Source organism: Rhodnius prolixus, unplaced genomic scaffold (assembly GCF_049639745.1).
Source record: "Rhodnius prolixus isolate KJV_2025 unplaced genomic scaffold, Rpr scaffold_8, whole genome shotgun sequence".
In the NCBI taxonomy this organism is placed as follows: Eukaryota; Metazoa; Arthropoda; class Insecta; order Hemiptera; family Reduviidae; genus Rhodnius; species Rhodnius prolixus.
This window is the reverse complement of record NW_027411593.1, coordinates 27,456,623-27,474,238: the sequence shown is the minus strand read 5'-3', so window position 1 is coordinate 27,474,238 and position 17,616 is coordinate 27,456,623. Positions and strand designations below refer to the sequence as shown.

Sequence of the window (17,616 nt, the reverse complement as noted above, 5' to 3'; positions counted from 1 at the left end):
AATTTGGAGAAAATTTGAAAGAAAAGTGATAGATTAAAGAAAAAGGAAGAGAAAACCATTGGTGGAACCAACTATAGCGTTCAGGAAATGATCAAAGAGCTAAATGAGTCTCAAACTGGCACGGATTTTGATAGGGATTGATAACTCGCATTCGGCGCTGAATAGATAGAGTTCCTGTATTAGGCAATCTAGTGATAACATTGTTCGAACTTCTTATACGAACGTTCTTTAATGTTGGTGATAAAGAAAATATTATTGTCATAATCCGCCATAATTAATGGAAGATTGGAATGAAAAGAAGAGGTGAGGGATTGGTAAAAAGAATTAGAAACAGAAAAAGGAGTAACACTTTCGAACTGTACGAGACTATTGGGGATTCTTGCTGTCCAACTATGGCTTCAACTTGCTTCGTAAGCTTGCCTGCGTATTCTATTCTAGAGAGATATCTACATGCCCCTTACATTTTGCTACAAGAGTCTAACTACGAGGGTCGTTTGAAAAGTCCGTGCAAAGTCAGAGAGATAGCACTACTGGCGCGTATCGAGGTTACGTTTAGTTAGTAGCATCTCTTGGAAGAACACACACCAAGTTTCAGCCAGATCGGTCTATTTCTTTGTGTTTGGCATTCGATTGAATCGAGGAAGTCGAGTGATTTTCAAAAAATGGACGAAAAAGAATTTCGTGTGTTGATTAAACACTACTTTATGAAAGGCAAAACGCCTCAGGAGACTAAAGAGAAGCTTGATAAACATTATGGTGACTCTGCACCTTCGATTAGAACAGTTTATAAGTGGTTTCAAAATTTTCGGAGTGGCCATATGGGCACTAGTGACGCTGAACGTTCTGGACGCCCTGTTGAGGTTACTACTCCAGAAATCATTGATAAAATCCATGATATGGAGATGGATGACAGAAGAGTGAAGGTGCGTGAGATTGCTAGTGCTGTGAGCATCTCGAATGAACGGGTACATAATATTTTGCATCAACATTTGGACATGACAAAGCTATCCGCAAGATGGGTGCCGCGATTGCTCACGCTTGACCAAAAACGAAATCGTGTGAAGTGTTGCAAGGACGGTTTGCAGCTGTTCCAGAAGAATCCGCAGGACTTTAAGCGTCGTTTCGTCACTGTGGATGAAACATGGATACATCACTACACTCCTGAGACCAAAGAACAATCTAAACAATGGGTTACCAAGGGGGAATCTGCGCCAAAAAAGGCGAAGACCGTTCCTTCGGCCGGAAAGATTATGGCGACTGTCTTTCGGGATTCGCAAGGAATAATCCTCATCGACTATCTGGAAAAGGGTAAAAATATTACAGATGCATATTATTCATCGTTATTGGACCGTTTGAAAACCGAGCTGCAAGAAAAACGCCCACGATTGGCCCAGAAAAAAGTCCTTTTCCATCACGACAACGCACCAGCTCACACCTCAGCAGTTGTGGTCGCAAAATTAATGGAAATAGGGTTCCAACTCGTTTCACATCCCCCCTATTCTCCAGACTTGGCTCCCTCGGACTACTATTTGTTCCCCAATATGAAGAAATGGCTGGCGGGAAAAAGATTTTATTCAAACGAGGAGGTGATCGCAGAAACGAATGGCTATTTTTCAGACTTGGACAAATCCTATTATTCGGAAGGGATCAACAAACTAGAGCAGCGTTGGACGAAGTGTATAAGCCTAAAAGGAGATATGTTCAAAAATAAAAAAGGTTTACCCAAAAAAATTAAGTAGTTTTTATTTTTGCACGGACTTTTCAAACGACCCTCGTATGATGATGGCAAACATTCTTCTCTTATTTCGGTAAGCTTTACATCAGGGGTGTCAAACTCAATTAAAACAGGGGCCATGTGGTGTAACAGGCAAGATTCACGCGGGGCACATCTCAGTTGCAAATCTTGTTAAATTTATATTCTGAAGTGAGGATTCAGGAATATGGATAGAATAATTAAAACACTGTATAATCGTATTTATACTCGTAAAACTAAAATTATCCTTTTTCGCCCGAAACTTGCCAGCGCTTTCCTCGTACTAGTTTTGCTATATTGGATTCAAAGACTGAGAACTGACAATCTTCATTAAGGCAGATAGTTCAATAAATCCAATAAGTTCTCAATGTATGCCTAGAAATCACCTTATTTCAATTAATATTTTACTGTAAAACTGTTTTATGAATGTTATATATTTGGAATAGAAATGATGTTATCCTTATAAATAGTAAAGCTGTTGTGGTGTTTATGAGTATCTAATCTAAGTAAATGTTGTTAAACTTATGGTAGAGCAGTAACATATGGCCGAAGTGACGGAACACCATGTTCTATATTAACTACATAGATAAAGACATAATTCGATTCATCGCTGTTCGTAAAACATTTCACTTTTAATTTCTTCATTTTATACTGAGCTTCTTTATTTTATTTCAATTCGAATTAATTATTTAATTCAAGTTCATTCACATTCACTAGCCTAGGCCAGGGGTCGGCAACCCGCGGTTCGCGAGCCGCTTGCGGCTCTTTTATCCAAATTGTGTGGCTCTTCAGCCTGTCCAAAATAAATTGTATATTTCAATTTTATTGAAACAAATGAAAATTTCATTTATTAAAGTAAAGATATTTTTTCAAAAAATATTTTAAATGTGATAGGTTTGAAATTGAATAGAATTATATTAAAATACGGTACGTAATATATAGTACTGCCGTTATTTTCATTCAAACACAGGTTTAGTTATTATTTATTTGTTTATTTACTTAGGCGCCACGGTAGCCGAGCGGGTTAAGAGGCGAGACCTGCCAAAGCTAATATGCATTGTGGTACTGGGTTCGATTCCCGGTTTTTAGGCCTTGGATTTTATTTAATGGTTAAATGAGAAATAGTAAAGTACGTTTGCTATTCGCCTCCGTCCACGACACCTAGTAAATGGTAGTTGGACGTTAAGCCTAAAAAATAGGCGATTACTTTACCTTACTTTACTTTTAGTTTGCAATTTGTGAAAATAAATATATAAAACATTTAAATATTATTGAATATCATAAAATAATAATTTGTGAATACAAATGATCTGCAGAAGTTTTTACACTATCATCCTTGCGGCTCTTGGTAAGATTTATTAAAATTATTTAAGGAGAAATGGCTCTCTACTTGAAATAGGTTGCCGACCCCTGGCCTAGGCAAATAGTGAAACATCCTAGGGACAGAGTCTTGACTAGGCTGAGTGCTCGTTTTGGCCACTCATATTAATTTGGGCTTATGCTTTCGGGTCTTTTATATTACGCATGGTTTTATTGCAACCAATAGTTTGTGATATGAGAAACCTCTTATTCAAATTGTATCTTGCAAAAAGGATCTAGAGGTCCTTAGAAGTAGGAGTAATTCCTATTAGGCAATAAGGAGGCGGTACAATAAATCTTTTTATCCGCCCCACGTTTTAAACTAATTTAATTTTTTTTTTGTCATACAGCCAACATCGTCTAGGTGCTTATCACTAGAATATCACTCACTCTCCATTCTTACTTATAAATACATTCGCTTCACACATTCATCCCTCTACTATACGTATACAACTATTTACATAAACTACAGCTAATGGATGGATCAGTACTCTGTGCTTCTGCCATCCTTATAGCTTAACCTAAATTAAAATCACGTAATCCTTCTGTAATCATTTTCTTCCATTCATTCTAATCGGCTATAACTTTGAAATACACTCATATTTCTTAGCTAGCTCTGCTACAAATTTAAGCACATAGATGTTGCTGGAGAATATTATGTCTTCGTAGCGAAAGGGTGCATCTAAACATCTGTATAAGCCGTCAATTTGTTTCTTTCCTACCACATAACGTGGACATGTCATTATTATATGTTTGAAATTCTCCTCCTCATTGCAATCTACGCAAAGAGGAGAGAGGACCTTTTGTTGATCCTGTGTAGATGCGATCCACACACCGCATGGTTCGCTCTCAGCCTGCTTATTGTCGTAACAATCCATTTATTAGTGACAGTTCCCTTAAACCATGGTTGTCTAGGTAACCGATCTACCACAGTTTTATAGAATCTCCCTTTATTTCCATTACTGTAATCTGTCTGCCATTTTTGTAGTGCTGCTTTTTCAATTGTACACTTGATATCGGTGTGTGGTAATTTATAGTTAGCCATTTCCCCACTATTGGTGGCTTCCTTTGCAAGTTTATCAACAATTTCAATTTCTTTTATACCACAATTACCCCTTATCCACAAGAAAATCTAATCTAATGTACACACTAAATACATTAAGGTCGATCACTTTTATTTATTTATGAAGGAAAAATTGATATCAGAGAGGGGGCCCGGTGAAAGGACAATGTTGTGTTGAAGTGCATTTCATTGTATTTCTCCTCTGCCCAATTTATATGAAGGTCGTTCCACAGTGTACCGTCTAATTCGAAATCTTCAGTCTTTTTAATGGAAATTTTAGCGAATAATATTAATAATCTTACTTTTAGGTAAAATAAACATTTGTCCACTCAAATTAATTAATTTTTTTTCGCTTCATTCATCGTGTACATCAATAATAAGCTTAAAGAAGTTTATTTTTATCGGAAATATAGGACATACTTATGTTTTTCTCTGCTCACTCCTTCACTTTAAAACTAATTATTTTTAATTAAGAAGCGTCATCATCTAAGGTAATTGGTACTCAGAGCCAACTCAGTGTGCTGCCAACCTCCGAGGCCTCTCTTGCTACAGGCAAATTATCTATCACCGGGTGGCACTGCACGTGTTGTGTCAGTGCGAAGGGCTTGTCTGGCTAAGGATGTTACTTATCGGGGAGAAAAAAACCAAGCAAGACCTGAGAGCTTTACCCAAGAGTCGCTCTCCAGAATTAGGAGTCTGAATAAACGGACGGGTCTGGCGGGCGAGCTCTGGAGTGGAAGTGCCGCAATAGGTCCTAAAGGGGTCGCAGTGGCGTAGGCCTTAAGGGCCACCCTATTAGAATCTTATCTATCACCGGACAGTTAGGCTGTAGATGTTCCTAGAAGATATGGTATTAAACTAATGCTGCACAAGAATCGAGACAAATCTATGTCTAAATTAAAATAATTATTTAGAAAATCATACTAATTTTTGAAAAGATTATTAATAACAAACCATTTTTTTATTCATTTTGATTGCCTCAGATATTGGGTGCATTTTTTTTTTTCTTCATTTTTAATACTTAGAAAACAAATTCAATAAACCGAGATATCTCGACGAGACAAAAACCGAGACGAGACACTTGTCATACGAGACCAAGACGAGATTTGCATTAAGTCTCGCCTCGTCTCGGTCTTGTGCAGCATTAGATTAAACGTCTTGATCTGATCCTAAAAACATCCAGCTTATCTGACCACTGACTGAGCTAAATGCTTATTGTTCTTGTTTGTATTTTTCGTTTATTTATTGATTTTAATTGTAAATAAAGGCAACAGTTTCCATCACAGGACGTCAGTAAGCTGTAAGAAGCTTTCAGGAAGATGATTTCTAGGGACCTTCAATAGGATTCGATCCAGGAATCTCTGTTCAGGAATCCTCCCTTAATATTCTTACTGTTTCAAGGCTAAATTGAAAAATAACTTGAATAATTGAATTATTCTTGTTTCAGGTGGTCTTCGAAACTCAAGAGTGTTTGCAAATAATAGGTACGTAAATTTTGCCCAATTCTATTATTACTTATTCTAATTAACAAATCCTTGTTATTTAAGGAAAAGTAAGAAATGGTATCACATTAGGCAATATTTATGAGTATTTTTGGTCCTTCAGAGACCAGAAATGGGTAATTATGAAGACCAGTTAAAGGCAATTATGGTGAATGCAAGTAACCACAGAGCCAAATTTTCGAAAGGATTTTAAAAACATTTTACGATCGAATTAATAAAGGATTTTACTATTACTGACGTCGAATTCCTCTTATTTTAACATTATTACTAAATCTAAGAAATTCAGAAAGATATAATGAAGAGATCAGCTCGGGTTTCACTTAGTGCCTTCTCGATTGTACGATTCTGAGAATTAAACAATTTTGAATTCGTCCAGCGACGATGATTCATCGTCCAGGCTTATGTAATGCCTATCTATAGTGAGTCGTGCAGTCGTAATCAACTGTTTCCTATCATTTTCGACATTGGATTTGTTTTTACAATCTCATAATATGTGAGGAAAAATATGTATTTTTTTTAAATTTATGCTTTACATTTTTTTGCTTAACTAACCAACAAATGTTTTTAAAACAGTCAAACGCATTCTTCCCTCTCATTCTTTCTCTCTGCAGATGCAATAGTTTATTGTCCTTCAAGAATTAACCTTTACATAGCTTGGGTTACATGTGGGTCTAGTTGTATATTGCTTGTACAACATAGTATTAGATTGTGATATATAGACTAATGGTTATTATGAATTGTAACCCAGAATGTTGATCTGTGGGTAGAGAGTGGGCCGCCTTCGTGGGTTAGGGAATGTGTGGACCAATAATGGCTACCTGGTGACCTTTGCTTTGTAGCATGCTCTCCAGAGATAACATCGTCCAATGCGCTGCGGATAATTATAAGATTTCTCGCCAAATATAGCGTTTATTCTTCCAAAATTTTATCTAACCAGGAAACAATTAAGGAATCTTATCTTGTCAAAAAAAAAGAAACAAATGTTTTAATAATTAAAAATAAATCTAAATGATTGTGAGAGACTGGAAAATGTGATTAACCTACATTGTCTTTGGTTCGGCACTTCTGAAGACAATATTTAGGAGCTTCGGGGCATATTGAAGATGAACAATCAAAGAACGGTAAATGTGGTGAAATTTGGGAAAGTTCGTTATCATAACAGTCAATCCTTGGCCGAGTTTTGCTTTTCCATGGACAAACGTGCGTCCGCACGTAAACCCTACTTACTGCTGATATACGCATGGTTTACTAAGAAATACCAAGGAAGTGTCCGGAGGACTTGAAAGAATAGTGATACTGCGATAGAAAAGTTAGTGCGTATTTGGAAGTTGTGGCAATCAGCATTAATTCTAACTATTAATAACTAACCATTAAACTCTATTTAGTTTGTAAAATTTTAGTATATGTACTGCCGAAACGAGTCCTCATGGCCTCAACATTCCATTCGTATACCAATTCGCCAAGACTAAATACCAAAAGTTTCATACTGGTCTCTCTACTGCACTAATCCTCTCGTACTGTCTCTCGCCTCCTCAGACATTACTAACAATCCTACTCGCCGACTGAATCGCCAGAATTATACTGCTCTCTACTTTCGCTAATCCTCTCGTACTGTCTCTCGCCTCCTCTGACATTCCTAACAATCCTTCTCGCCGACTGAATCGCCAGTACTATACTGCCCTCTGCTTGCTCTAATCCTCTCGTACTGTCTCTCGCCTCCTCTGACATTCTTAACAATCCTCCTCGCCGACTGAATCGCCAGCACTATACTGCCCTCTGCTTGCTCTAATCCTCTCGTACTGTCTCTCGCCTCCTCTGACATTCCTAACAATCCTTCTCGCCGACTGAATCGCCAGTACTATACTGCCCTCTGCTTGCTCTAATCCTCTCGTACTGTCTCTCGCCTCCTCTGACATTCTTAACAATCCTCCTCGCCGACTGAATCGCCAGTACTATACTGCTCTCTCTGCTTGCTCTAATCCTCTCGTACTATCTCTCGCCTCTCTGACATTCCTAACAATCCTTCTCGCCGACTGAATCGCCAGTGGCCCCGCGACTTCGTTACAGTCTGAAGAACTAAATCTCTACTCTCTCCTACTCATATTCTCCTCCTCACATTACCCTATCTCATCTAGAGAGTGCTACCGCTGGGTAGCTTCTCTCTTCCCGCTCCAGTTCATCTCATTCACCTCCTATTTACTTATTGTATATATTTATACAGATTGTAAATTACAAAATAAAATAAAAAAAAATTATTATTGCTCAGTAAAAAATTAAACTTTTTGGGTAGCCCTGAGACATTACAGATTTATTTTTAATGGCTAAAACATTTGTTGTTCTAATCTAATGATTAAGAACCTTCTGTTCTAAATTCCACGTCTACTGAGTCCTCATGATATGCTATTAAAAGCCGTAGTTTCAAGTCGAAGAGTTTGTTAAAACGCCACACAAAATAAACTTGTGTAAAAGAACCGGTAAGAAAGTGGAATTCCGTTCAGTTTCCGGTTTAGATGTAACCAAAACCTTCATTTGTCTGGCTGGTAACTAAATGAGCGTAAGTTTTAAAAAAATTGTCGTTTTTGAGCTGGTTTAATTGGTCATTCTGAATGGCTAGTTCTACGTTAAAAAAATTAGTATATTTTATTTTTTTTTAACGAGTAAATGCTTAATTTCCTTAGCTTTGTAAATTTCAACTGTTACTAATAAATTGCTACAAAAATTTTTCTTGTGTGCTCTAGTAACCTTCGTTCTGAACTCAAAGTTGAATAGTGTAACCAAGAGGTTCCCTTTTAGTTAAACTTTCTAGATGACTTGACAGCATCGTGACAACTTAAAAAAATTGGCGCTCGGTGCGTGAGAAATTTGAGAGAACAGAAAAAAAAACTTAGGTTATATTAAGAAAAACTGAAGTTTTTCGAACCAGAAATCATGTTTTTACGCTGTTATTATTATTATTATTATTTTTAAAGGAAAAATCAACCCAAAAAAAAGACGGGAACAAAGTAATGGCCATCAGTGAAATTATTCGTCCGTTTTGTATGCGCGAGCTTTTGTTGGTTCAATCGCCGATTATAGGCGATTTATTAACAAATTTTCTTGCCAAAATTCTGTCACCTTTATATACAGAGTTACAGTGCAAACAAGTTCAATGGAATACCAGCTGCAAAACTTTGTCTCTAGAAGCGAAAAGACAAATAGTTTCCAAACCAAGTATTGGTCAACTTCAACTCGCAAGTTTCCGCCCGTCAAAGAAAGGCATAGCTGTGGTTAATTTACAAGAAATGCCAGATGGTGTGGACAGATCAATTTCTTTTGCGTCCAGAGTGCTCTGCAAGGTAGAGTTGAACTATTTCATGATTCAGAAAGTGACATTAGTGATATTTAGTTCTTTTAATAAGATTTATCAATATCTAGCGGGAAATCAATTGATTTTGATATTATGATTCTAAACCCTTATTAACAGCGTTTGGAGAATATAAACGCTAAAATGGCCGCTGGAAGACTCCATCGTTGGGCATTGTACCTTATTGGAGGTTTCAATCAGAATAATAATAATAATAATAATAATTTTTAAAGATCTTCACTGTTCCACTTAATAAAACTGACTTGCTAAGTTCATTTTGAAATTAGATAATGATATAATAGGAAAATTCAAAACAATAGAACGCTATTTTCAATGAGGATTGTTTCCTTACAAATCAAATCCGCTTAAAATTTAATTTGGAATACCCTTTTATTTGATAATTTGAATACAAGAGCCACTTGACCTGATCAAGAGGTTAGTTTAAATCGGACAAATATAACTACCTCTTCAATTTAGAAACTTTCAGAACACTCTAGCACGTATGGATAGTAATAAATAATAACTTTTAACTTAGACGCACAAAACTTATTGAAGTGACTGTAATTGTTAATATTTTGTTATAATAAACGAATTGTGAACAATTATTTTTTTGTTAATCCAAATCAACTACAAAACACTCGTGTTTTCAAGTGCTTGAATACATAGAAACGATGGGTTTAGAAGCATTGGGTTTTATTACTCTTAATTGTGCCCAGAAACATTATTATAGTTGGACTGTATTGTATAAAACTACTTTTAAGGGGTTAGTAGTAGTGGTTTAAGTAGACAAGTTTCTATCTTCAAAACTAAAAAGTTTTGCAAAAAGTAAATATTTTTATTCCTCTTAATGTAGACATTTTAAGAATATTGAAAATTTTATAGTTCATGTTAGCTCTAATTTTCATTTTTAATAATTTGAAATTAAATCTTCCCTTTTTTTCCTCAGGGATCTTTGACTATCCAGAGTTCTTTGCTCCAAGTAACCATTCTGTTCTGTCCTAGAGCCTCGCACTATCATTTCCTCGCGCACCTTTGCGAGACAGTTATCTCTCTAGCTCTCTTCTGCCTTGCAGGTGGTTGCCAGATAAATATTGCCAAGGCAGACACATCAATTCATGTAAAGTTTCATCAATCTCTGAAATATGTCCAATCCATAAAAAGGCCATCTCTCAACCATTCCTTTAGGAACAATCTTTTCCGCTATTGATGTCTCCTTAAAGATGGATATAAGAAGGATTCTTATCATTGTTCGTTTTTCTTTTAACATCTCCTTTGAAAATACCATTTCAGTAGCATTTAGAGCAATATGAAATTTTGCTGACAAAGAACAAGCCTTCGAGCTACACAGAAAAGCACTTGCTGCAAAGAAGGTAAAATGTAATATATAACCCTTAATATGGAACGCTATTCTGCGCTTCCATATTACAGAATGCAGTATCCGCGTCATAGCTCTTACCTTTACCATTTCTTGATATCAGCGGAGCAGGTTGCATCTTTCCCTTAAACAGATCCAAGAGCATTTCTTTCATTCTTTGTCCCGAGTTGTCAAATTAGATACGTTCGGATAGCCTATGACGCTGGTGTTTATTTAAATTTACTTCAAGGCCCCCATTTCGGTCAATCTTCTAGGAGCATGCTCGTCATTTAGTTAAATAAGTTTTCTTATTCGCCTGCTGCGAGAATGACTAGGTCAGGGGTCCACAAACTTTTTACACAGGGGGCCAGTTCACTGTCCCTCAGACCGTTGGAGGGCCGGACTATAAAACAAACTATTTTAAAGTAAAAAAACAAAACGGGAACAAATAGAATATTTCAAATAAAGAACAAGTTAATTTAAATCACCAAACTGCCTAGTATTTCTGTGGGAACTATGGGCCTGCTTTTGGCTAATGAGATGGTCCAATGTCCAGTTTAGTTATAGTGCTTTGCCTTTCTTCCTACTTCTGCTGTTATTTTATACTGTTTTCGGAGCGGTGACGCGTCCGTCCCGCGTCATCGGAAGTAGTACTGTACGTGAGCGAAGCAGCGCTTTGCGGCACCGCCACGTATAGTGCTCCTCTCACTGGCCACCAATGAAAGAGATGTCCCTTCCGGAAGTGCGGCGGGGGCCGGATAAATGTCCTCAGGGGGCCGCATGTGGCCCGCGGGCCGTAGTTTGGGGACCTCTGGGCTAGGCCATCCAAATAGCTTACATGGTACTTTCCTCTAATTGGAGGCCCCATTAAAGCTTTTCATCCTAAAAAATTAACTTATATAAATGTAAAAATAACTTTCACTAGAGCTGGTACACGGTTTAGTCCGTACTGCTTTGAAGTCACGCTGCTTCATCAATAGCTGAATACAGTAGCGCTGAACAATTGATTTAAGTGCAGAATTAATGGAGTGATAAACTTGAATTCTCTTGAATTTTTAATGAATGAAAATTACCCGATCACTTTCCGGTTTTTAATCTATCTTTTTTGTGTGGGCGGAGAATGATGGCTTCCTTTCCAATATTTTCCAGTTCAACAACCCAAAAAACATTGTAAATTTAATAGCTATAATAATTATTATTTTACTACCAAATAAAAATTATCAATGAACTAACTTTTAATTTTGTGTAAAGTACTTATTTAAACTTTAAAAATAATATTTTTACATTTTCTTATTGTTAGCAATGGAAGGTGTTGAAAGTGTTCAGATTTCGGACTTCTCCATTCACCAGATATTCCGTTCTAAGTTTCCGAAAAAGGCTTCCCCCCAAAATTGGTCTGGATATCGCAGAAAATACAGGATTAAAACTACCGTAACTATCAATCTAAAATCAGTAGAAGAAATGCCTGCATTAATTTCAAAATCGCTTCACTATATAATTCCAGTACTTTCAGCATGAATGATGGTTGAAACATTAAGTACCTGTGAAAGATATTTTAATCATGATGGCTGTGACAATTATTAGTATTAATAACACGCTCTCACTTTATTCCAATTACTTTAGGAATTAGAAAAATGTCAATTGAGTATTAATTGAGGTGAATATGAGAGAGGTTACAATTGAACCAAGGGTCATTAGATCAATTGTGACATTGTTCTGGGATGGCTAACTTTTTTATCTTATTATACAATGTCGTCTACGTCAGGGTAGCCAACTTCTGTAGAATTCTGAAACATTTGTCGCGATCTGCTTATTATATCTGGATATTTAAAGATATACAAACTTGTAATAAGTAATAATGAGGGAAAGGGTTTTAAATCAACATAATATCTTATTTATTTTTTCTTTAATTTATTTGCTATTCACAATCTACAAAGAATAAAATGTAATAAGTGAATACGATAAAAGAACACTTCATGACTGGATCAACTTGAGGAGAGAAGCTGCCCACCGGCAACACTCTCGCTGGAGTTTCTTGCACTATTGAAGCTGGTCACGAGGCCAACAGTGTTTCAATCGTCGTGGAGGACGATCTGGAATCGTTTTGAAAGCAAGATTTTGAACAAGAGGATTTGTGCAGAAAGGAAGAGAATCAAAGAACTTTCTATATTTAGTTTTGGAATCGTCAGTTACGTATGAGATCTTGAGGTCCTTATGGAGGGTGGAGTTAGAGACATAAAATGGAGAATTCATAACCTAATGGAGTATTTTTGGTTGAATGGACTGTATTTTTTTGTGAATATGAATGTTTAGTTGCCCGCAACAGTTCAAGACCCTAAGTCCAGATAGTGTGAGTACGCTGTTGTATATTTATCGTTTCTGTTCCAGTGGTAGCTTCGATTGTCTGCCAATTAGTCGCGACAGTAATTTGTATCGTCGGTTGATTTCAAGTCTTTTTAGTGGTGTGCGGTTTCCACGTTAGTTGCCTGTCGATGTACATCTCAAGGTAGCGAACTAGTTAAGGTAACAGAAGGTAGAGAAATTGAGTTAAGACTTATAGAAGGACAAGAGTTACGACGCAGAGTGAAAGTTAGCTGTTGGCATTTTTGTGTATTGAATTTGACTTTCCACTTCATGGCCCAGGGTTCTAGTTTAACTGAGTTTGCAGATGAGAAGAAGCTGTTATGGTGTCCGAGTTAGAAGATAGAATAGCAGTAGTTTGAGACAGTTGGTAGGTCAGATGTGTACACAGTATAGAGAAGCGGCCCGAGAATACTACCTTGAGGTACAGCACCCCGTACTGGAGAGAAGTCGGAAGAGGCAGATCTACAACTTATCTTAAAGAAGCGGTCGATAAGAAATGATAGTATAATTAGGTAATAAGTTGATGAAAGAGCTCTCTTTAACATCCACAATAGTCCTGGGTGCCAGACTCGATCAAAGGCCTGAGCCACGTCGAGAAAGGCCCCACAGCAACATTGTTTCCGCTCCAGAGAGGAAGCTACAAGTAGTAATATTTTATACATAGTTACAAAATAAAGACGCCAAGCGAATAGAAGCGAGGCCCGCAATGCCAAGATGTATTGTTGGTTTAATGGCTTCGATTCCTCCTGGTCCAGGCCTTGGATTTTATTTAATGGTTAATAAAAGAAATTTACAGTACAGCATATTTGCTAATCGCTTCCGTCCACAACATCTAATCTTGTGATTAGGATGAAGGTATTATCTTCATAACAATCAATGAGCAGGGAACGAATAGTGTCAAAATAATTAGAATTTTGCTTGCAATATAGTCGAATATTTGAGGAGAAAATTTATACTGGGACACAGTACGAATAATGCCCTAAATGGGAGAGGTGATCAATCAAGGTTTATACTTTCTATTTCATTTTTTACAATGAAATCAAAACTTCAAGAATATAATATATAGTTTCCGACTGCAAGAAGTGAAGGATTTCATAAAGTGATTTTTATACCGTGGAATGAAAATGCAATTAGTTCCGATACAAGATAGCCAATGAATACTTTTTTTAAAAATAAATTTGTACATGAAGGTCATTTGCATAATCTTACTTACACATTGCAGTGTACAATGTAATCTTAAACGGTTGGATAGTTATGGCAATTAGGGTAATTGTCTTTATTCTTCTGAACAAATCTCCTTAATTCAGTGTGGTTTCTTACTCTTTAACAAAAACTTACAGTTTAAAATGTTAAGTATAAGGGTTGATTAAACGCCAAAAGGTACACAAATCAGCTAGTACCCAACATTTCATTCATGCTTAGCTGATATAATTTAAGTAATTTTGCTGCATTAACTTTTTCTTCACATTTTTTTAGAAATTATTAGATGTCACAGACCCTTATGCTGTCCATTTTCATCTACAAAATATTTTTTCAAGTAGCACTGTAGATTGACAGTAATATCTATTAATCTATAATAATCAAACTATTAATTAAAGGTTAGAAAGAAAACGTTATAAAAAATAATAAAAAAATATGAGGCTAAAAAATTCAAAACCTTTTTTTAAAAAATGCTTACACCAACATACATCAATGATTTTGTTTATTTTATTTATTTATTTTATTTTATTTATTTTTTTAAATCGTCGGTTTAAGTTCATTCTTCCATTAAAGTAATTGTTATTTTATGTAGTAGCCAAACGTTTATAATAATAGATAATAATTATCTGGCTTTATTGCAAATAATATAGTTTTCTTCAATTACATTCTCAATGTAGCTGTTCTTCTCACAATGTTGTATATATGTAATATAAAATAAATAAGATATGCATATTTTTAGGGCAGCTAATTATTCCAGTATTTTACTATAAGTAAAATTAGGGGGACTAAATTAAATTACAATTTATTGAGAAATGAATAATTGTTGAATAATTTGCTTGTTATTAACTGTGAGTTATTTGTGCTCACGAATATTTCGGTAAGACGAATTCAAGACTGAAATATTCTGTTAAATCCGTGATTCAAATTTAAACAGTAGCTGACTCTAACTTTGTTTTTCTCTACTTTAACATGAATGTATATGTGACTACTAAGAATAAAGGGCATATTAAAGATAAATCCAAAGAATAATTTGAAATGGAGTTAAAATAAAGTACCTATTTAAAAACGAAGATATAATATACATTTTATCATAATTATAACAAAATAATATTATGAATGATCTGGCCAGCATAAGGGTCTGTGACATCTAATAATTTCTAAAAAAATGTGAAGAAAAAGTTAATGCAGCAAAATTACTTAAATTATATCAGCTAAGCATGAATGAAATGTTGGGTACTAGCTGATTTGTGTACCTTTTGGCGTTTAATCAACCCTTATACTTAACATTTTAAACTGTAAGTTTTTGTTAAAGAGATTTTTGTACCTTTTGGATAGATTTTCATTTTTGTCTATTTTACAAAGTTACTTATCTGCTTCACAGATTTTTTTAAAATTTGAATAAGCAATTCTATCATTATAACCTGATAAGGTGTTAAGTCGGAACCATAACTACCATTGGAGAGATCTTTTTAAAGAATGATTATAGTTGCCATCCTCAATAACAATTTTTTTGAAAAAGCGTTTTGAATCAAATAGGAAGGTATTTGTACGTAAAAAGCAAAATTAAACTGCGATTTCAGTACTTCCTCTTAAGAGGAGTAAGAAAAATAAACTGCGATTACAGTACTTCTCCCTAAAAGGCAAAGATTTTGAATCGAACGACAATTCATTAATGTAAATAGGTTCACTCATTGATAATTTTAACGATTGCAGTACTTCCTCTTAGTAGATGCAAGAGCTTGATGGTCCTTCACAGCCAAGTATAGGAGCTTTAACAACTTATTCGAGCTGAATTTTATCAAAATCGGACTAAGCGTTATAGAAATATTGGTAATAATAGTTTTAGGAAGGGCCTTACTTGGGTGGGGCAAACTCCCCTCCTTATGAGGCACAGCGTTCAGACTTTTAAAGTGCAAATCTGTACAAAGTTTCGATTCGAATGACACTTCATTCATGACAATCGGTTCTTGTGTCGATAATTTGAAACGATTGCTATACTTTCCCTTAACAAGTGTAAGAGCTGATCGCCGCTTTAATATTACGTAGGGGAGCCCTAACCCTATCATCCTACCAAATTATTTCAAAATCGGGCTAAGATTTACAGAGTAATTAGTAATAATAATTTTGGAGGGGCCTTACATAAAGGGGGCTAACTCCTCTCCTATTCGATGTACAGCGTCGAGACCCCCAAAAGGCACATCTACATAAAATTCCGAATCGAATGACACCTTATTCATGAAAATCGGTTCGTGCGTTTAGGCGCTACGCAGTTTACAAAAAAGGTAACAAGAAGAAGAAGAAAGACAATTTTTGAAAATGTAGTTTTTGTGCATTTTTCGCATCGTTTTTCTCGAAAACTAATAAATCTATGTTATTACGAAAAAATTACTGTTATAAAGGAGGATTTGCCCTATATTATAAAGAAAATTTGGGAATTTTATCTTTTATAGAAAAAGAGAAAAAAATTTTCAAAGTTGGGTGTTTTTCAACATTACGCTTTTTCGTGCAGTTTTTGACGATTCAACCCTTATACAACTGTCCTACCGGACAGTTTTAATTAATTTCGATTAAATATTATTTATACATTAATTTTTGAATTTTATAATAAAAACTTTTGTGAAATTCTCGAACGTTTTTCTGCAACTTCGTAAATTCTTTCTGAATCTCTTCGTATTGACAACCATTCAGTGTGGTTTCTTATTAATTTCGATTAAATATTATTTATACATTAATTTTTGAATTTTATAATAAAAACTTTTGTGAAATTCTCGAACGTTTTTCTGCAACTTCGTAAATTCTTTCTGAATCTCTTCGTATTGACAACCATTCAGTGTGGTTTCTTATTAATTTCGATTAAATATTATTTATACATTAATTTTTGAATTTTATAATAAAAACTTTTGTGAAATTCTCGAACGTTTTTCTGCAACTTCGTAAATTCTTTCTGAATCTCTTCGTATTGACAACCATTCAGTGTGGTTTCTTATTAATTTCGATTAAATATTATTTATACATTAATTTTTGAATTTTATAATAAAAACTTTTGTGAAATTCTCGAACGTTTTTCTGCAACTTCGTAAATTCTTTCTGAATCTCTTCGTATTGACAACCATTCAGTGTGGTTTCTTATTAATTTCGATTAAATATTATTTATACATTAATTTTTGAATTTTATAATAAAAACTTTTGTGAAATTCTCGAACGTTTTTCTGCAACTTCGTAAATTCTTTCTGAATCTCTTCGTATTGACAACCATTCAGTGTGGTTTCTTATTAATTTCGATTAAATATTATTTATACATTAATTTTTGAATTTTATAATAAAAACTTTTGTGAAATTCTCGAACGTTTTTCTGCAACTTCGTAAATTCTTTCTGAATCTCTTCGTATTGACAACCATTCAGTGTGGTTTCTTATTAATTTCGATTAAATATTATTTATACATTAATTTTTGAATTTTATAATAAAAACTTTTGTGAAATTCTCGAACGTTTTTCTGCAACTTCGTAAATTCTTTCTGAATCTCTTCGTATTGACAACCATTCAGTGTGGTTTCTTATTAATTTCGATTAAATATTATTTATACATTAATTTTTGAATTTTATAATAAAAACTTTTGTGAAATTCTCGAACGTTTTTCTGCAACTTCGTAAATTCTTTCTGAATCTCTTCGTATTGA

General features: G+C 34.9%; 1 protein-coding gene across 15 annotated transcripts in view; it reads left to right on the top strand.

The window, feature by feature from the left end:
* The window catches only part of EndoA (SH3 domain containing GRB2 like, endophilin-A), a 134,580-nt gene that overhangs the window by 14,911 nt on the left and 102,053 nt on the right, over window positions 1–17,616 (top strand). For 14 of the 15 annotated variants that reach the window (XR_012456525.1, XM_074122137.1, XM_074122140.1 and 11 more), the window contains exon 2: window positions 5,623–5,659. The exons of the other annotated variant lie outside the window; for it this stretch is intronic. The gene's annotated coding sequence lies outside the window, so the exon portion shown is untranslated. The remainder of the gene's footprint in view (window positions 1–5,622; window positions 5,660–17,616) is intronic. 15 annotated transcript variants of the gene reach the window in all.